This window comes from Entelurus aequoreus, linkage group LG02, assembly GCF_033978785.1.
Source record: "Entelurus aequoreus isolate RoL-2023_Sb linkage group LG02, RoL_Eaeq_v1.1, whole genome shotgun sequence".
NCBI classification, from domain to species: Eukaryota; Metazoa; Chordata; class Actinopteri; order Syngnathiformes; family Syngnathidae; genus Entelurus; species Entelurus aequoreus.
In genome coordinates, this window is record NC_084732.1 from 45226047 (window position 1) to 45241407 (window position 15361).

Below are 15361 nucleotides of genomic sequence, written 5' to 3' on the forward strand. Positions count from 1 at the left end.
TGGTTAAAATACATGGGTGTGATTTGTGGCCAAAAAAATAAGACTTAAATCAAAACACCAACTTTCTGATAGAGGACTACATGTACCATTTGGTCAAGAGGGATTACTGTTGTTGGACCAGATTTAAATTGTGCAAAAATTACTTCTGTTAAAGATTTTGTGCTATTTAAATAAACAAAAATAGACGGAAGCAAAACTGACGCCTGAGAAAGACGATGTTTAACAATATTTTCTTGTTTGCTTATTTTGTCATTGAACAGTTGTCAGTGCAACATATTTAGTAAGCAAGCTACAAATGAGCAGAGTAAGAATAAAGAGTCAAAATGAAGAAACAATTTAAAAACATACAATAATAAATATAAAAACCACCCGGAAAATAAAAACAGGGAAAATAAACTACAACAGTGTTGCTGTTCTTTAGTCTGTTCATTTCGGACCTTATGGATCTGACTGACTTTACATAAAAACGTCTTAATGATGTTTGATGAACTTGTTTCCTGTCATTGTTCAACGATGACAACCAAACTCTAATGAGTAGGTGCATTACCTTAAAGATGCTTTTTTATAACCAAGTTGTTTTCCTGGCATGATGTGAAAATCACAGCTTTGTGCTCTTTGGCGTTCTTGTTCGACAAAAGGCCAACTCTTGTGGCAAGGTTGTGTTTAATCAAATTAGTCCTGAGCTGTTGCCTCTGTGCTGTAAGACACACAGTGGATGTCAAAACGGAATTGGGGGGAAAGGCATCCCAGTCCCCCTCCCGCTTCCCACACAAATCCACACTGCCGCCCACCCCCACATTAACACAGGCTCTAACCAAAAAAATGTAATTAATGCGCTGAAGTGATATGACTTTAGGGCATGGGAGATGAGCCACACTGATCTCTTGTCTCTCTACTGGGCCTTTCCATCCAAGCAAATTATGCTGGATTGACAAACAGCGGGGCGATCGTTGATTATTGATAAACTACTAAGTCAAGTTGGAAAATCTATAATTGCTAGGGTTTATAGAGCAGTTGTCACAGATGAGAATAGGACACTGACCTTCGGCTTTGGATAGACAACATTCACACACCTAATGTGTGGATTAATTTATTAAAGCAAACCTTGTCTTTACTATGCACATTCTATTGATGGTAACATAATGACACATTTTATGAGTTGTGTGTCCTATTTGAATTCTTACAGTACCCCTTGCCCTTACCATTTGTATGTTTTTGTTTTTTTTACAAATGGAAAAAATTAAAAACTTGAGCCCATTCCCCAAAAGCAAAAAGAAGCAATGCTGGCCATCTGCCCAACCCAGCAATCTCACCTCTAACCTCTGACCTCCACAAATCCTGCCGAGCACCCAGCTCTGCATGGCCACCCCTCTGCAGCTTTTTGCAGACTGTGCAAAAAGACAAGTTGCTGCAAACATTGTACTTTGTCATATTTCTAACATTAGCATGTCTAAATATAATGTACTGAAATCAACACACTGTTCAATATCACATTGGCTTGGATTTCAACGACAACAGTGTCCTGCCAATACATTTTAATGCTCAATGCTCCTTATTTTCCTCTACTTGCTTTCCTCACAACAGATGCCAACAACTCAGCAAGCGGAAGGTCAGTGAACAGGTCAAGCACAAACAAAGGTTGACTTACAAATACCAGAAATTAGTTCAGCGTTTTCTGCTCTGGTTACTGTGGTCCGCCTTATTAACACAGCTCAGCAAGTTGCACTCAAGTGAGCTACCAAAAGTAAAGACACTCTACTCTAAAGAAAGTGACATTCATGGCAATACGGTATAATGATCCTTAAAACTTAAAAATATACTTTCTGTTTTAATGTAAATTTTTAAGTTATTTAAGCAGTGTGCTTTTTTCTATAAGATTTTGCTCTCAAATATTATTTATTTACAAAGTTAATAATGTTAAACACTCTTTATTGTGAGTCCCTTCATAGAGCTCAATTTTGTTATAAAAGAGTTCTATAATTTCTGAGTCGCATGTGCACAGGTTGAGTCCTGACGACTGATTAGATGAGTGTGACAGGCAAAGGAAAAGAGAGGGAGTGTGTGTGCGTGTTGTTTGAGAGACACTTGTTAGGACCTATGATGATTTTGATCCACATTAAAACTTCTTTGTGATCTACACAATATGTATTGGCTGTGCTTTGATGTAAATTTTGCTTAACAGTCACATTTATACAACTCGTTTTTGAGTCTGTCTACAAGATGTACGTTTGTGGAGGCGTTCCCAGATTGCAAATTAAATCATGCCCCCCATCCTCTCCAAAAGTATCTTCTGAAAATGTACACTGTTAAAAATATATCTTTAAGTTGTCACCGCTGTTTTTTTTTAGACACAGTCAAAAATAAACTTCATAAACATTACATAGATTTGCCTGGTCACATCATTACGTACACCTACACAAACAGATCAATACAGAGCTGCATACAAATACTGCTTTGAGCAGCATTTATGTCACTGCATGTCGCTTGTCCATGTTATTATGGAAATGCAAAGATTATATAACAAATACTTTATCCTACTTTTATCCTTACAGCCAGTGTCTGGCTGAGAGATTTACTTAATGTCCAAATAAGTATGTATACCTCTCTGTGACATCACAACGTAGCCAGACTGCAAAACCCTGCAAGCAGAGGCATCCAAAACTGCGTGCAAGCTCACGCCAAAATGCATGAACCTAATGATTTGACACTTTGGCATTGTTCACACGAGTATCCAACATTGTAACAACATTTATAAGTCATAAAAGACAAAAATCATCATAGGTGCCCTTTAAGTGTGCAGTTTGTTGAAAACAAGCATTTGAAATATCCTGAAAAGTAGTGAATTATACAAAAGCAGAACTTCACATGGTGTAAAAGTCGTCATCCTGCACAGTCCTGTCTTGCACCCACTGCAACCACATATGCCCCCTGATTGACAATTAAGTCGAACAGCACTAGCCAGTGTGCTGAAAGCTACAGGCTGTCAACTTACAGTCCAGAACAGCTCTGAAAGTGACAGGGAGTGAAGATTTAACCAACGTAGCCACACATGCTGCCATCAGTTACACATGCACACTGCACTTTTGTTTGTTGTATCCTGTTGTTGGGTAGGTTAGGTCAAATAAAAAAATAATACAACTTCTAAAAGTTTGCAAACTGTTGCGTTTTGCAGGTCCAAACTATTTATTTAGTGCAAGAGTGGGAAAAACGATTGATAGTAAAGATTACCAACCGCTGTTTATTTGTATTTACTTCAACTGGGCTGCTGTTTGTCCAAGCAATCATTTCTGCAATTTGACTGTGTGGATGGACAATGAAATCCCACTCTAATCACATCTCAACCCCGCCCCCGTGAGTCCAGCTGCATCAAAGAGACCATGTGAAAAAACTAAACCATGGAAAACCTCCGCTAAAAAAAGTTGTAAAAGCACATCGGTCATTGCGGTTCTATAGTGCAGAGCTACTAATTAATTGAAAAATAAGCGCCAACAAATCAATCAGTGGCGGGCTGGCAGATGTGCTGCTGCTCAACACGGCCTGCAGGACAGTCAAGTGATCACTGACCTGGCTACACAAAGAGCTATTCCCATGAGCGGCATGACCCCTTAAAGCACTGTGCAGCGGGAGGGGGAAGAACTCACCACTCCTACTCAAAACCCCTTATCTCCAAAGTTTTCCAATCTTTTAACCTTCTACTCACCTCGCACAGTGACTTCATTGTCTTTAATCTTGATGGCACAACATGGAGTTAATAAAGGCCAATGTGTAGATAGGTACATGTTGTTTAACAACTCATTTTAGTTTGCTTTGAGGTATGTTGGGATTTAGAATTGTATTGACCGGCCACAACATAAGCCTACACAATCTAATGAGATAAAGGACATGGGAAAAGTGTAACCTACCTTTGATTGACACGGTCACAGAGCTATTGATTTAACATTTGAAGTTGTGCATCATACTGAGAGCTGTTTCTAACATTCAGACTCTGCTAAATGTGGTAACCAATACACCTAATAAACATATTAACATATCTTGTCAAAATAAAAATAAAAATAGACCTAGTAATGGACACCAAAGCAACTGATAAAATAGAGGAGCTTCAAGTATTATTGGAAGGAAGATTTAGGTTCTGGGCTAGATGTTAGCTGCCCTCTATCTATTGAGCAATTTAGGGAGCCCTTTGACCTCTGGGTCTGCCATTCAGGGAAACCATGGTAACCTTTGGTGTCCAGCAGAGTAAGAAAAACAAGATTCCACGCCTTCAGTTGTCTCACTCATGGACATTTTATTCATCCTCGCCACAGCTCGCACTGCGTGAAGTTTACTCTGGTCTTATTAGAGTTTCTAATAGTGCCGCGCCAGAACAAGTCCAGTGTATTCCTTAGCAACTAAAATAACAAAGTGCTCCTGGCCTGTAAGGTTTAATCCACTTTGTCAGCGGCTGCAACAAGTCCACTAAAGCCTTCCCATTTTTCCCCACCCACACAATAAAAATAACATTTGTGTGACTTTTTTACACAAGCTCAGCACACTGGTATTCTCGGATGCCACTACAGGGAGTATTACTGCCTGCTTTAAAGCTCAGGTTTTTACACGGTACAAGACCTGACATAATACTAGTGCCCACAGGGCTTAAAATATAGACAGCAAGTTTACAATAACAAGCACGTAATTCAGGACAAAGCTATTTATCAGAATCAAATTAGTGGTGTAGCATACCCCTGGTGCCACTGGAACCCCATTGGAATGATATAAAATTGGGGGGATAATAAGGGGCAAGGCTGTATAAAGCAGGTCACTAAAAACTTTACAGCAACCCCGTAAGGGAAAAGCGGTAGGAAATGGATGGATGGATGGATGTTTTCCCACTTGAAACAATAAAATACGGTATATTTACAACATACAAAACAAGCTAATGTAATTCTGAAGAAAAAGTACAATGTATTGTCATTATAATGCACAATAAATATTGGACAGCTTATGACGTCATAACGATTTATCCGATAACATTGAAACAATAGCTAAATGGGTTATACTTGTATAGCGCTTTTCAACCTTCAAGGTACTCAAAGCGCTTTGACAGTATTTCCACATTTACCCATTCACACACACATTCACACACTGATGGCGGGAGCTGCCATGCAAGGCGCTAACCAGCAGCCATCAGAGGCAAAGGGTGAAGTGTCTTGCCCAAGGACACAACGGACGTGACTAGGAAGGTAGAAGGTGGGAATTGAACCCCAGTAACCAGCAACACTGCGATTGCTGGCACAGCCACTCTACCAACTTCGCCACGCCGTCCCTGCTCCGATAACCAACAGGAAAAAAACACTCCAATGAGGTGAGATTACTTTACTGTGCTGTAGGTGAATTAGGGTGAGCAAATCAAATCAAACCTTATCAGTCACCTGATGCGCCAGCTTCACAACAATGGTGTTTTACAAGCCTACAAAGATGCGTGCGCTCAAAGAAGCTGCCCCAAAGCCAGCCGTAAAGAAAGATCCGCAAAAACTACAGTTAAATTTACCTTTAAAAAGAAATACAGATAACAGAGTTATCGTGGGGCATTAAAAAGCATTAAAAGTAATTACATTTTGTAAAAATTAAGGCCTGAAATGGCATTAAATATGTAGTAATGTTTGTATAAATGTAGTACAAATGGAGGACTTGGCCGATAGTCAATACACCAATTAATCAAACGATGCACGGTGGAACATGGGTTAGTGCGTGTGCCTCACAATTTGAAGGTCCTGAGTAGTCCTGGGTTCAATCCTGCGCTCGTGATCTTTCTGTGTGGAGTTTGCATGTTCTCCCCGTGATTGCGTGGGTTCCCTCCGGGTACTCCGGCTTCCTCCCACCTCCAAAGACATGCACCTGGGGATAGGTTGATTGGCAACACTAAATTGGCCCTATTGTGTGAATGTGAGTGTGAATGTTGTCTGTCTATCTGTGTTGGCCCTGCGATGAGGTGGCGACTTGTCCAGGGTGTACCCCGCCTTCTGCCCGAATGCAGCTGAAATAGGCTACAGCACCCCCCGCGACCTCAAAAAGGACAAGCGGTAGAAAATGGATGGATGGATGGATGAATGAAAATGAACTTAAGAACATTGTGGTCATCCAATAATTGCAATGTCTGTCAGTGTGGTTTGTTTCTTTGTCTATGGCAGGGGTCCCCAAACTACGGGAAGATATATATATATATATTTTTTGTCCCATCCATCCATCCATCCATTTTCTACCGCTTATTCCCTTCGGGGTCGCGGGGGCGCTGGAGCCTATCTCAGCTACAATCGGGCGGAAGGCGGGGTACACCCTGGACAAGTCGCCACCTCATCGCAGTATTTTTTGTCCCTTCAAATCTATTTTCTACCGCTTGTTACTCTCGGGGTCTCCTAGCCACTCAAGCAAATCATATTGTCTAAAAATGCATTTTCCCATCGATAACGTGACATAGTAGGGGGTTCGAGTTTTGCCGGGAAAAGGAATAGACGCACATTGGAGCTGTTGTGTGGTTAAATGGCATCTTGTACAATAAAGACAAGACAAACGAAGAAGTTTATGAGCCTACATTCCTGGGATTATTACACTGGTGTCAGAAGTAAAACCGGCGATTTTCGAAAGATACTTTGTAGCGGTAAGGACACGCTGCGTACCGCGCATTAGCCAGTTAGCTTCAGTCTGTGAGTTAGCTAGGACCGCAAGCCGTTTAGCATGTTTAGCTCCGGTGAGCATAAGTTTAAAGTTGAGCGGGATGACGCTGTTTTGGAGCGGGTGACCGTCAAACAGCCGCGCTCCTGCTCGCACACGAGCGGCTCGTCGGCCCGTGAGGACGTAAAGATGTCGCCCCTGCCGCCGCCGGCCACAGCTTCCCCACACGGCGTCCCCCCCACCCGTCTGCTGCCTCAGTGAAGACGCCAAAATTTGCCGGTGGATCAGATTGGGAGGCGTTCCACGCTCAATTTGAACTGTTGGCGGACGCTAGAAGGTGGGAAGCAAGGGACAAAGCATTGCAATTGGCTTTGTGTCTGGAGGGAGAGGCTTTTTCGTGCCTCCTGCTCCTGAATCCTGAACAGCAGCGGTGCTACGCAGCCCTGGTGGGGGCGCTCAAGAGGAGGTTTGGGAGATGGTCTTAGCCAGCGCTTTTAAAAACTGAACTGAGAGGGAGGTGCAGGAAGCCTGGTGAGCCACTCCGGGGGCTCGCTAATGACATTGAGGGCCAGATGCGCCGTGCATCTGGTCACCTGCCTGCTGATGCACGGAATGAGCTCGCAACTGACCTGTTTGTTGGAGCCATTACTCCTCTTGACCTGCGCGTGCAAGTGCAGCTTCAGCACCCGAGGTCCCTGCAGGAGGCACTGGAAGCTGCCGTTGAGAGGGAGATGCTGGGGAGTGCAGCTGCAGCCGGGGAACTGGAAATGAAACCCCATCCAGTGAGGGTGGCATCGTCACACCCGTCTAGCGACGGGGCTTCGGCTTGGGCGACAGAAATTACCGAACTACTGAGGTCGGTGACTCTGCAAAATCAACGTGGCCCGCGCCCCATGCAGGTCTGCTGGGGATGTGGCCAACCTGGACACTTTCGCAGGGAGCGCCCTGCCACTCGCTGTGAGCCGGGAAACGGCGCCGGGCCCGCATAGTCAGGGGTAAGTGGGCCCCTACGTTCACCGCGGACCCTGACTCGCCAGCCCAGGCTCGTCAAGCAGGGGAGGGAGCCCGTCAACACAGCCAGGGGGGAGGGGCTACATCCCCCCAGAAGCAGACGACGACTCGCCTTCTACACCTTCTTCTCGCATGCGGGCACCCGGAGGAGCCCAGCGGCACAGCCAGGTGGGAGGGACTCCATTCCCCCCAGAAGTAGATGACAGCAGTGTGCCACCTATGGCGGTGGGCTGGACATGGGTGGTCCCAAAGGAGGGGGCTCCTGCCACGTTGCTGTCTCTGTCCAGGGAGTACCTACCGTGGGCCTGGTGGACACAGGGTAATCAGTAACGCTGGTAAGACCGGATGTTCTGCCCAGCAGTACAACACTTGAGCCCACAGCAGTACAGCTACGCACAGTCACAGGCAAGCTAGCTCCAATGGTGGGGAAGGGGTTCCTGTGGTTGTGCGTGGGGGGAAAACGAGTTCGCCATCTAGTTTGGGTGGCAGACGTGCAAGACTGCTGCATCTTAGGGCTGGACTTCTTCCAAGTCACTGGGTGCCTGCTAGACATGTGGAGGGGTACACTTAACTTCCCGGGGGGCCCTACAGTTGCCATGGGTACCCTAGTTCCCGGGCCTCTATCCGTTTCCCCGCATGCCTCTGCATTCTTGTTGCCTCACACCACAGCTAGTTACTACCCCTGCCCTCGCCCTGTCTCCCTTCAGCCAATGAGGGGGGAGACAGAGCTGTGTATTACCCGGGGATGCCAGCCCTGGGCATCCCTACCCACGGCCCCCCACCCGCAGCCAGCACCCCGGGTCATAGGGGTAGGGGTGTGGAGAGAGGAGTACGGGGACTTGGAGAAACAGCAACAGGAGCAGCTGAAACAGCTGCTGATGGAATTCCAGGGCAGCTTTGCAATGAATGAGAGTGAAGTGGGAAGAACCCACTTGGCAGAGCATGTCATAGACACTGGCCCATCAAGTGCCACGCGCGCCGCATCCCCCTCGCTCGACAGCAGGTATGCGACAAGGCCGTGGATGACCTGCTGCGGGCCGACTTTATTGAGCCGTCTGAGAGCCCCTGGGCGGCACCTGTGGTCATGGTCGCGAAGAAGAAGGCTGGGGATTGGCGATTCTGTGTGGTTTACAGACGGCTGAACGAAGTGACCAGAAAGGACTCTTACCCCCTAACCCGTATTGATGAGTCCCTGGACCTAGTTTCCGGCTCCTCGTGGTTCACCACTCTGGAACTTAAAAGCGGATATTATCAAGTCCCCCTTTCTCCTGAATCTCGCCCTAAATCCGCCTTCGGTACTGGCAGGGCTTGTGGCAATTCAAAGTCCTCAGTTTTGGGCTCTGTAATTCCCCGCCACTTTTGCCCGGTTTATGGACAAAGTGCTGGCTGGTATTCCCCGTCAAGAGTGCCTGGTGTACCTGGACGACATTTTGATACATGGGCGTTCTTTCGAAGCAGCCCTGGGGTCGCTGAGGAGAGTCCTGGAGAGGATTTGAGCAGCGGGCCTTAAACTGCACCCCGAGAAATGCAGTTTCATGCGGCGGGAAGTAACCTTCTTGGGACATGAGCTGGGGGAAGATGGCATCGGCGCCATGGGCGAGAAAGTGCGGGCTGTGAGAGACTGGCCCGCCCCTCGGGACCAAGGACAGCTGAAGAGCTTCATCGGGCTTGCCTCTTACTATCGGAGGCACGTGCTGGGTTTTGCTACAATCGCTGCGCCCCTATATCGATTGCTGGAAAAAGGCAAAGACTTGGTGTGGTCCGAAGGTTGCCAGGAGGCATTCTGGGGGATGAAACGGGCCCTGTGTGAGGCCCCGGTACTTGCCCCACCTGACCTCGCCCTGCCCTTCTTACTGGACACTGATGCCAGCGGAGTGGGGGTGGGAGGTGTACTTGCACAGCCGTGGCAGGAAGGGGAGAGGGTGGTGGCATACTTCAGCCAGAAACTCACAAAGTCGGAAGGGAACTACTGTGTCACCCGCCGAGGACTCCTGGCAGTGGTGCTCTCTATCAGACACTTTAAATGTTACCTGTGTGGCCTCCCCTTTGTGATTAGGACTGACCACTCTGCCCTCCAGTGGCTAATGACATTCCGGGAGCCGGAGGGGCAGGTCGCCAGGTGGTTGGAAGAGCTACAAGGATACAACTTTAAAATAGAATATCTACCAGGTGCTCGCCACTCCAACGCAGACGCGCTCTCGCGCCGGCCGTGTGCAGCAGACGGATGTCGTTACTGCGAGCGCAGGGAAGCCCGGGAACAAGAGCGGCGGGCAGAGGGCGCTGAGTGTGCGGCCGTCAGTCAGGCTGATAACGTTGTCTGCAGAGAACTACAGACTGTGACGAATGCTGATTAGAGGCACTCGCAGGAGGAGGACACAGACCTTCATCCTGTCTTGCAGTGGGCAGAGGCTCGGCAGCGCCCGACTTTGGAGGCGGTGGCACCATTCTCCAAGGTTACTAAGGGCCTGTGGGCCATGTTTGACTCACTGCGGGTGTCCCAAAGCTTGCTGCAGCGGGCATTTAAGGCCGCGGCCACGGGGGAAGAACAGTGGCAGGTGGTGGTGCCAAAGGGACTGCAAAGGGGAAGTGCTTAAGGCAGTGCATGGGGAAGGTGGGTCTGGACATTTCGGGGTCGCCAAAACACTTAAGCGGCTGCGACAGGGGTTCTATTGGGGTCGGCAGAAGAGAGATGTGGAAGACTTCTGCCGCCGCTGTGACCCCTGCGTTGCCCGCAAAGGCCCCACTGGGCGCTCACAGGCACCACTCCAACAGTTCCCAGTGGGGTGCCCAATGGACAGGGTGGGAATTGACATTACCCACGTACCCACGGTCTGACAAGGGAAACCGCTGTGTCCTTTCCGCCATAGACTATTTCATCAAGTGGCCAGAGGCATACGCCATTCTCAACCAGGAGGCAGAGACCATTGGTGACCTCTCCCTTGCCCGCCCAGCCCTTTCCCAATTCCCTGCTTACGCCCCAGGGGGAACCAATTTCTCCACCCCTCTTGTCCCCCGACCCCTCCAGCTCCCTCCCGAGGACTGGCACGCCCGACCCAGCTGTCCCACTCCTGGGGACTAGAAGAGAGCGGCCGAGGCGGAAGAAGAGGCCTCCGGACCGCCTGCAAGACTTTGTGGTGTCCTTAGACTGAAGGACAATAAGAGGGGGTTTGTGAACCTGCAATGTAACCTAAGGGTTACGTTGTCTACACTGTTTTGTTTGCACTAATGCTCTGATTTACATGCTGCTGTGATGTTACCAAAAGTTGCCTTACGGGTCAGTCCTCGAGGGCGAGGACTTTTTGTAAAGGGGTGGGGGGTGATGTAGCGGCTGGCTACGGGGTGTTAGCCAATGGCTTTGGCTGGGGGGCGGGACTTCCGGGGAAGTTAGGGAAGTGACATTGTTGATAGGAAGTAGGGGGTTCGAGTTTTGCCGGGAAAGGGAATAGACGCACATTGGAGCTGTTGTGTGGTTAAATGGCATCTTGTACAATAAAGACAAGACAAACGAAGAAGTTTATGAGCCTACATTCCTGGGATTATTACAATATATATGTATATATATATATATATATATATTTATATATACACACACACACACACACACACACACACACACACACACACACACACACAGCCCGGCCCCCGGCCAAATTTTTTAACTCAATGCGGCCCCCGAGTCAAAAAGTTTGGGGACCCCTGGTCTATGGCTTTAGAACTGGACACAAGAGAACACAAAAGTGCTGCCTCCGTAGCGGAAAGCGGACTCCGCTGGACGGCAAAATCAAACAGCCCAAACTTTGCCATTCTTTCGTCACCGGAGGCGTTTAGTCCTTAACTCTGACACCATGTCATGTTAATGAGGAAGCTGAGCTTGTTTCATACACGACTCATTTATTTCAGTCATCTCCAGTTCAACACACATGAGCTAATTTGGCTAACATTAGCAACACTCGTGACAAAGGCACCTCACGTGACATACGGTGTCCTAGGATGGACAAACAAACAAATTCTCACAACAGACAACAACTCTTATTTTCTGACATTTCACAGTAAATGAATTTGAGTTCCTTCAGCTGCTTGACACCTTACACTTAACTTTCTATTTAATGTTAACATTTTAAACAATGTTTGAATCAATCACCACATGCATAATTTGCATTTCTAGTATGATGTTCATTTAATATTCCATACAACCTTTTAACTTAAAGGCCTACTGAAATGAAATTTAAAAAAAAAATTTAAACAGGGATAGCAGATCCATTCTATGTGTCATACTTGATAATTTCGCGATATTGCCATATTTTTGCTGAAAGGATTTAGTAGAGAACAACGACGATAAAGATCGCAACTTTTGGTATCTGATAAAAACAGCCTTGCCCCTACCGGAAGTAGCGTGACGTAGTCAATTGAAAGGCTCCTCACATTTTCCTATTGTTTTCAATGCAGCTAGAGCGATTCGGACCGAGAAAGCGACAATTACCCCATTAATTTGAGCGAGGATGAAAGATTTGTGGATGAGGAACGTTAGAGTGAAAGACTAGAATGCTGTGCAAGACATATCTTTTTTCGCTCTGACCGTAACTTAAGTACAAGCTGGCTCATTGGATTCCACACTCTCTCCTTTTTCTATTGTGGATCAAGGATTTGTATTTTAAACCACCTCGGATACTATATCCTCTTGAAAATGAGAGTCGAGAACGCGAAATGGACATTCACAGTGACTTTTATCTCCACGACAATACATCGACGAAACACTTTAGCTACGGAGCTAACGTGATAGCATCGTGCTTAACTGCATATAGAAACAAAATAAATAAATCCCTGACTGGAAGGATAGACAGAAGATCAACAATACTATTAAACCATGGACATGTAACTACACGGTTAATGCTTTCCAGCCTGGCGAAGGTTAACAATGCTGTTGCTAACGACGCCATTGAAGCTAACTTAGCAACCGGACCTCACAGAGCTATGCTAAAAACATTAGCTATCCACTTACGCCAGCCAGCCCTCATCTGCTCATCAACACCCGTGCTCACCTGCGTTCCAGCGATCGACGGTGCGACGAAGGACTTCACCCGATCACAGATGCGGTCGGCGAGACGGAGGAAGTTAAGGTGAGTTCGGCGGCTAGCGCGTCTGCTATCCATCTCTGTCCTCCTGGCTGTGTTGCTGTAGTCCGCCGCTAATACACCGATCCCACCTACAACTTTCTTCTTTGCAGTCTCCATTGTTCATTAAACAAATGGCAAAAGATTCACCAACACAGATGTCCAGAATACTGTGGAATTTTGACATGAAAACAGAGCTTTTTTGTATTGTATTCAATGGGGTACCAATACTTCCGTATCAACCGTTTACGTCACGCGCATACGTCATCATATCTAGACGTTTTCAACCGGAAGTGTGGCGGGAAATTTAAAATTGCACTTTATAAGTTAACCCGGCCGTATTGGCATGTGTTGCAATGTTAAGATTTCATCATTGATATATAAACTATCAGACTGCGTGGTCGGTAGTAGTGGGTTTCAGTAGGCCTTTAACTTTAACTGTTTTTAAATTGTATCCTGATTAAAAACATACCCTCCAGTTTGTGGATATTACAAGGCAGGTTTTCAAAGGATATGCATTTTTACAGCATGTTATAAAGAGATAACATTTTGAAAGTTACTTCTGAATATATTATATTGATCAACTAATACAGAATTGGATGCGTAAGTGCAGTTCCCTTTTAATCATTTTGATTGAATGTACAGTGTGATGATCGACAGACGGAACCTTTTTGATTGGCTATTGTATACTGCTGGTGCACGAAGTCAGAACACCAGATGCTACTACAGAAAAATAAATAAATAAAAAATAATTCTCAGATAAAACAGTCTTGCGAGCCTATTGTAATTCACTACATGATAACAGTTATAGTAAACTTTTCAACTAATCAACATCATTATTGTCAAATGCTTACAATTGTGTGTATACAGGCACAAAAGCATGCATTTTCTGTCATATTGAGAACATCCTCAATATCAGCTGCTGTAACTATAGAGCAGCTACTTTATCCTGAACCAACATTAACCAGAATTCCCATCATGCCAACAGATAGAACAGTAATCAGAGATCGAGGTTGAAGTAGTGGACTGCTAGTTTTAAGATGCAACATCCACTTATACCTTCAAAATGGAACAACTCCTCAGTACATCATTCTATTCAGTACAATATTGGCTAGATTGATTAAAACAGGAGTTTATAACATTCATAAAGAGATTCCCTAATCAAAATAAAACATATCCAAAATCATTTTTTTTACCATAACTTATTGTTTATTTTCCACATACAGCAATTGATCTAGGAAGTTTGTTAAATGTTCATTACTAATTTGGTGCATGAGATAAGGTAGAAGAAGATTGCAACTTTTCCTAACATGTGAGGCAGGCAACAAAAACAAACTGTGACATAATCATGGATTTGCAGAGCGTAGGTTTCAAAGTGTAAACGTCAAAATGTTATGGTTTCACTTTAGTAAACAGGGCAATTTTACTTACATCATTTGTACAATTTTTTTTTACTGTTTTCTTAAATTTATAAGTGAACAATGCATTTGTCATCATGTTTTAATTCAAGCATTTACAACGGAAAGGATCTATAGACATTTTAAATATTAATTAAAAATATTTCATTAAACTTTTAATTTAATTTATGTTATCATCCATCCATCCATTTTCTACCGCTTGTCCCTTTCAGGGTTGCTGGAACCTATTTCAGCTGCATTCGGGCGGAAGGCGGGGTACACCCTGAACAAGTCGCCACCGCAGGGCCAACACAGATAGACAGACAACATTCACACTCACATTCACACACTACGGCCAATTTAGTGTTACCAATCAACCTATCCCCAGTGCACGTCTTTGGAGGTGGGAGGAAGCCGGAGTACCCGGAGCGAACCAACGCAGTCAAGGGGAGAACATGCAAACTCCACACAGAAAGACCCTGAGCCCGGGGATCGAACCAAGGACCTTTGTATTGTGAGGCACATGCACTAACCCCTGTTCCATCAATTACAGTACTGAAAGTCCGGATTCCACTTGTAATAGTAATGCAGTCTGTTAAGATTTGGGATTTGGGACTGTACGGTTCAAACGTTGTCAAAGAGATGCTAGTTTATATCCTGTCTACAGTTGAGGTCACCTTGAGCAAGGAACCAAACATGTCAACACTCATCTCAGGGACATCTCCATATGACTAAATCCTTGCACATGTATGATCTCGAGTAATGCGCACATACAACATACTATAGCAGAGTGAAATCGTAATTTCCCTTCCTTTTGTCATGATCCGTGGTCCGTATCATGTTTAGTTTAGTTATGTTCTGTTAGTTTTGGACTTCTTTAGTTCCTGGTTGCACTTCCATGTTTGTTTTGTCACTATGGTTACTTATGATTTTCACATGCCTCTGTTGTTTGGGACACACCTGTGTCTAGTCCAGAAACACTATTTAAGCCTGCCTTTCTGATCGCTTCCTTGTTTGCGGTAAGCAATTGTTACGTTGGTTTATTTCATGTTCTCGATTCCTGTGCTAAGCTGTTGCCTTAGCTTCCCGTGCGTTCGGCACGCTTTTCTTTTGTTTGTTTCTGTCTGTTTGGTACGGTGTATTATTTATTATTAATAAATCATATCCTACCTTCACGTTTTCGTCCGGAGTGTC

The 15361-nt window shown here is 45.5% G+C and overlaps 1 protein-coding gene across 1 annotated transcript in view; it reads right to left on the bottom strand.

The window, feature by feature from the left end:
• The window catches only part of prtga (protogenin homolog a (Gallus gallus)), a 65478-nt gene that overhangs the window by 42003 nt on the left and 8114 nt on the right, over positions 1-15361 (bottom strand). The gene's annotated exons all lie outside the window — the stretch shown is intronic.